A 7,043-nucleotide genomic window follows, 5' to 3' on the forward strand; every position below is an offset into this window, starting at 1 on the left:
GAGTAGCTGTGAGTTTAAAATATAAAAGATAAATGTTAGAGGGAGGTCAGCACAAACTCCCAAGTTCCCCATCATTTTCAGTAACTACTTAGCCTCCACCAAGATCTGAGAGTTGTTTGTTTGTTATATGACAAACCCAAGTGAGCCAGGGATCTCCAAAAGCCTTTTTGCCCTGTTCAGGACTATGGCTAGATCACTTCAAATTATTGTTTGTCCTCTTACAGGTTGATGCAAATCAATGTTTTCTTGAATAATGAGGCCAGATGCCTAAGTTTTAATTGGCCTCAGTTTTACCCCTTTTCTTCCCCTCTCAATATTGGTTTTCCCAAGGAATTCTTCTAAAGCATATAGAAAGAGGTGAGACTCCAGGAACTATTCCAAAAAAATACTCCCACACTATAACCTCCCCTACTGACCATATTAGGACAGGGCTGGAGCTCTGTACTCCCACTGTAGGGACCATACAATGAAAGGGAGGACACTCTTACATGTATACAAGGCAGTCATTAACAGTCTAAGATGGATTAATTAATACAATTACTAGTTTTCCCTTTAAAAGCAGAGTAATTAGACTACGAGGAACATAAGAGAAAGAAAATGTTAACTGAACAAAGACTCTGGGGAAGGTGCAGAGCCTGGGAAGCTGCAATGAGAAGCCCCTCACAATTTTAGGAATTCTCAGGAGTGGGTCTGATGTTGCTTAAAATCTTCTTTTCAATTTTACCCCATACTCCATAGATTAATTCATGATATATGCTATAGATACTTTATCATAAGAGATATGTCTTCAGCTAACTATTGATTATCTTTACTCTAGAACTAAAACTTTGCTTTAGAAGTAAAATTAAAATTGCTATTTTCCATATGCCAATGTTAGACCCTCGGGGACATTAACCCAAAATATAAGAGTTGGATAATCATTTTAGGCACAAACTAATATTTTAACAGGAAACCTCTGGTGACAATATCTTAATACATTGAAATTAGTTTATAGCTAGTCATTTTATTTGATGAGGCAGATAGATTGGGCTAGGAAGGACCATATAATAATATAAATTCTTCCTAGTCAAAGAACCACTCAAAAATATATGTGCACTGACTTTGGAATTCAAGCACAACAAAAGCTTGCCTTCGTCTAATGTGATCATTAAATACTGAGAAGTCATTATTATTACACTATGAGCTTATTGAGGTACAGGAATATTAGTATTACATCCTGATGAAGAGCCCTGATTAGTTGGAATTAGGTTATGCAGTACGTAAAGGAAACCCTCAACTAACAGAAACACAGGAGAATATTTTTTCATGTAAAATCTGGGTAGAAAATTCTGAACTGGTATAGTGCTCCAAGTGTCAGATTCCTTGTTAATTTATCATGCATGGTGTCAACCTCATGGTCCAAGATGGCCACATTTACATTCTAGGTATTAGAACAGAGAAAAGGAATGCCAGAAAAGACATTTGCTGAAATTTCACATACCACTTTTACTACCATCACATTTGCCAGAATCACCTGCCCACACCTGGCTGCAAAGAAGGGTGGAAGTATATTTTTTATTTTCGGTGTTCATAAAAATGTGTAAATTCTTTTATTTTGGGGACAAATGAGTGAATTGATATCAAGGCACAACTAGTAGTATTTACCACAAGTCCAATTACAAAATAGGCAACAACTGGACAAGAAGCCATCAGAGCTCAATGTGTACACCTGGTGGGAAGATATGTGTTTTACCTGTGTTTCCCATGACATCTCGTATAGATGTTTCCTCACTGAGGGGTTTCCAGTTAGAGACAAAACATGCATGTGAAGAAAGATACCTAGAGAAACAAGTAGAAAGTTAGAAGAGCCAATCAGTGATAAAAATGGAAAGTTCGTTGGTTCTTTAGAGGATAAAGGCTCAGTGAAAGGCTTCTGGGAGGAGCCGAGGCTTGATCAAGACCCAAGAGAAAGCCGACATTCATAGGCATGCAGAGAAGAGGAGGGAAAGACATGGGAAACAACATGGGATAATCAGTGGCATAGAAAACTAAGTAGATAATTTGGGCTCGGAGGGACCATATAATAATATAAATTTGTGAGGAAAAGCATTTTCCATTTTTTTGTTTCCATCTTTTCAAATATGTATATATAATGTATGTATGTATTTTTAAATTTTTTATTTTAATTTCCAAGTCCTTAAACTTTCGGTAGCTTATGTAGCATTTAAGATCATAAAATGTTATCAAATATTTATTTACTACAAATATCTACCCAGTGTTCAATCTGCACCTAATACTATGTTAAGAGCCATTACTTCATTCAGAATCCTTCCTCTGAGAATCATGCAATTTGGGGGACTATATAAAATTCTAAAAAGTTTAGTTTACAAAATAAGGTAAAATAAGGTAGGAAAGAGCTGATACATGTGGTTTAAACAAAATCAAAATTGATCATCTGAAGTAACCAGGTAATAGAAAATGTAGAGTTTTATGAAGTTGAAAACAAATGATAAAAGTCTAATTGATTTTAGATAATTATTTCCTCTTGCCTCCGTCTCTGACGTACAAGGAAAGAGTTCCTTCTCCCCTTCTTCCCTCCCTTCTTTTGTTTCTTCTTTTACTCTTTCTCCACATAAGCATCACCATTAGACTAAAATTAGACACAAGCCAGGATTATATATCTATCTTTTTTCTGCTCTATTTCCATTACCCAACACATTAAAAATGCAAAATTTTTAATTGAAATTTCATTCACAAATACATGTATATATAAATATATATATAAATTTAAGAATATTATTTCTGTAACACACATATATGTATGAGCTCATTAACAATTTCTTTTGTCAAACCCAAAGCTATTTTTTTCCATTTAAACAACAACTTGAAGCATCTCAGAAATACATGCATGCATGAAGATAAGCAGATAAGAGTACCTAGGTATATTTTACCTGGAAAAATTATTTTAAACTTATGAATCATGAGCCAACATGTGAATGTATAAGAGATTATGTAACCTTTTTCAAAATGCCATCTTTGAGCTTGTTAATTTACTGTATATTTGTAGTATTCTTAATTTATGCTGTGATTACTTATCTTTATTGTTTTTTTCCTTTTACTTGCATAGGTTTATTTTGTCATTCTTTTTCCTAACTTCTACAGATGGATAATGAGATCAATGATCTTCCAGGCTCTCCTCTTCTATTGCATAAATTTGTGGCTATAAATGTCAGTCCAACATGACTTTGACTGCATTCTAAAAGTTTCAGTATGTTATATTTTAGTTATTATTTAGCTCTAATCTATCGTTATGATTTCTTCTTTGACTCATGAGCATTTAGAAATATATTGTTCAATTTCCAAACATATGGAATTTTACATTATTTCCGGGTTATCTCTTTGTTATTTCTAGTTAATCCATTTTGTCATAGATAATTCTCTGAACTTTAAAATCCTTTAATATATCTTAAATTAGGCTATATAGTTCATGCTCCGTACATATCTTTCCTACATTTTCTATTGCTCTGTGCTTTAGTCTGGATATCTTTTATTGGCCGGACATCCAGTTTACAAAGCCTCTCTTCAGTTGTATCCAATTATTATTAAATCCATTTATAGACACATTACTTTCTGTCACTGAGTTTTTTCTTGTAGAATTTTCTTTTTTTTTAAATGGAAAGTATGGATCAGGTAAAATTCTGCAACTTCAAAAAAATATGTATCGAGCACAATTACCTTACAGTTTATGACTGATAGCTCAACAATCTAGATCAACTTTTGCTAGTTTTTTTTTTCTTTTATCCATATCCTTGACTGCCTAGTAACTTTTGATGTAATGTCAAACATCGTGCATAAAAATTACAGAAGTTGTGATCGATGTTTCTTTCCTCCACAAATAATGTACATTTTATTCTTATAGGCAGTTCACCTTAATTTGATCAGATATTGAATTATTTTAGAGCTGAGCCTCTATCATTGTAAGACTTACCTTTTTTGGTTTACCTTTACTCCTAAGATTAGGGCCTTTGACGATTCCATGTGAAAGCCTGGAATTATGTACCAGAACCCCTCTTCATGGGTCCTGTTCTATAAAATTTTTCTTTCTTTGATTTTGGCTGCAGCAAGCTCTTTTTGGTTCTTAGTCCCTTGGTGTGTTTTCTCCTTGACCTCTCAACTTCTTGCTACAAGATGCTTAGGAATCATCACATTCCTCAAAAGGAACAGCAATACAAGAGCTTATTTCTCTGTTATACTTTTTTTCTCTGTGACTCTGGCCTTCAAGTCTTGGCTGCCTTAGAACCTCTAAACTACATTTTTTATCTTACCAGCCTCATAATATTGTCAGACCCTACCGAGCTATTCTGCCTTTTAGCTATTACTTTCTACTTGGTTTCTAAAATTCCTGCTCCATGTGTGACTTCTGAATCAGCAAATGTCTTGAGGAAAGAAACAGTGCAGAATATCAGCCTTTTATCAATGTATTTTTCTTCTTTTGGGTATCCTGGTACTTCATGTTTTGGCTTCCATGGTTGCTAACAAATGCCTTCAAACAGATGTGCTTTGTTCTCAGCAGGCAGATTGGTATGATACAAGACACTCCATTATAGCCAGGAGTGGAAATCTATCTAATTCTTCCATGTAACTAAAAGCCTACTGGAACTCATCCTAAATTTTACATTAAATTTTGCTTAGCCAACAGAGATGTGTAGAGAGAGCTTAGAATTATCAATAAAGTAGAAGAGGGTATGGGTATGGAAGGGCTTGGCCAGAGGTTGCAAATAATCCAATCCCTACCACTGTAGAAGGTAATTATAACATTTGTGTGCCCTGGACAAGATTCTTGAATGTCCCCGAGCTGGCCTGCCCTTACTCTCTGGCCTTCTCTTTTCCACCAAGTGCCAAGTCTCCTGATTCTTTGTGTGGTCAGGTAGAACCCCATGTTTCTGGCAGATTCTTCTTAGGGATGTAAGGGGGTAGGCAGACAAGTATAGGATCTAAGCACTGTAGAAAGGAATTGGAGATAAATATGAAAAATAATTTATGTAAAAGCTTGTTGGGTGGGCATATCAGTTGTTGGGGAGAATTGCGACAAAAGAAAAATCTATGGCAAGAAAAATTTCTAGCAGTAGTTGATATCTGATAAATATTTTGAAATTGCTTAAGCAAAGTGCTTGTTTCTCTTCCTGATTGACTTAAAATATAGTAGGCAAGAGAGAACACTAGTATTTATACAAGTGATAAAGTAATTCTGATTTTTTTCCAAATTAACAGATTTCCTTTTATTTACTCTTTAAGCCAGTTAACTAAAAGCTGGACCTTGAGTAGAAGCTGTTTTCTAATATAAATGAAAATTGTCCTTACAAGATATAAGGCATTTTTAGAAACATCTCTCACCCTACCACCTCAGTTCTTCTGCTGGTGTCTTTTCTTCTTCACCTCTCTAAAATAGACACATTGATTTCCACATAAAAGTTCATCCCCACTCCAGGCATCAAAGCAATCTGATTTAAGGAAGAACTTAATTAGTCTCTTCATTCTCCCCTTGAACCTATAAAGCGATGCTTCAGACCTATTCATTGTGCAAGTAATATTGGAGCAGCCTAACATGCCCTGGTGTTGAATATTTTGTTTCCTGCCAGCATCGTCTGTTTCTGTACTGATCATTGGACATGATTCATTTCCCCACAGGGCCTCCGTTCTAGCCACCAGGGTCCTTCCACTTCAAGCGCAGAGACAGAGATAACTTCTTAAACATCACCACTCTACAGCGTGTTCAGAGGACTCCACGTCATCTTTAATCTCTACTGTGACCACTATTTCTAATGACTCTGACAATCTCTTCCTTTTCCCAGGCCATGAATAGGTTTCTCAGATGCTACCTACAGAGTTTTTACTGTCCTAGTGTCACCAGCACCACACTCTGCCTTCCTGGCAGCACACCCACAGGTTTATCTTTGACTCTTTTACTGCAATTGTGACTCTTGGAAGCTTTCCCTGCTTATATGGCTGATCCATTCCTTTCAGGGGACTCTCCCCCCAAAGTTTGTCATTCTTTCTAAACAGATGTAGCACTAAGCTCTGACTCTTTTCATATCTACCCTGCACAGCTACTAAATACATGAATCCTTAGAGATATAATTGCCTTTTATCATTCTTGTGTTCCGTGGTAGAGAAAAGGCTCCATCATCACTTTCAGAGGGAGGCACCCTTATTTGAAGAATAGCATAATATAAACAAGCTGATCTTTTATCTTATACACTAAGGTTAAACAAAAGCAAATCTGATTAATTTGCTTATTTCATTTTTCCTTTGTTCTTTCAAACTTGGGTCTGTTGGTTAGAGGTAATTGCATTATGTAACCATATACAGGTTGCTCCAGTGATTAAAGCATTAGATACAGATAGTAATAATTTCCAAAGGATAATGTATCATCATAAGGAGAATTTTGAGTGACTGAAGAAATGATAGTTCATACAGTAAATAGAGAAGGATAATCTGGATAGGTAAGACAACATGGAAACCGCTCCCATTTGCGTACTTGCCGTCCTATGTATCATTTTACACATGTTATCTCCTTTTTTAGAGGGAAGAAATTGACTGTTGAGAAGTTGAAAAAAGTATATATATATGTGTGTGTGTATATATATATACACACACGTATGTATGTATATATATACATATATATATATACGCACATATATAATTTAATTGTAAAAAATTGGGGACCCTTGTGAACATTTTTTTTTTGCACATCAGTTTTCCATACTATTAAATAGTAAATGATACAGATTGATTATAGATAATATAATCAATTATGAGTACCCATACTGTTGTCTGTAAGTCATTCACTTATAGTACCATGAGAGATGTTCAGAAGCCAATGACCTTGGTAACATTAACTGAGGGTATGGATAAGCAAAGATACAAATTACTGTATTGTCATCACTTCCGAATGAACTCAGAATCATCTTCAATCAGCTTCTCTGCAGACCTGAAACTAAATATTGTGAGCTCCTGAGTAGATGCAGGACGTCTCCGTGCCTGGAATAGTATCTTACCCTTCT

Source organism: Rousettus aegyptiacus, unplaced genomic scaffold, assembly GCF_014176215.1.
Source record: "Rousettus aegyptiacus isolate mRouAeg1 unplaced genomic scaffold, mRouAeg1.p scaffold_m13_p_12, whole genome shotgun sequence".
Lineage (NCBI taxonomy): Eukaryota > Metazoa > Chordata > Mammalia > Chiroptera > Pteropodidae > Rousettus > Rousettus aegyptiacus.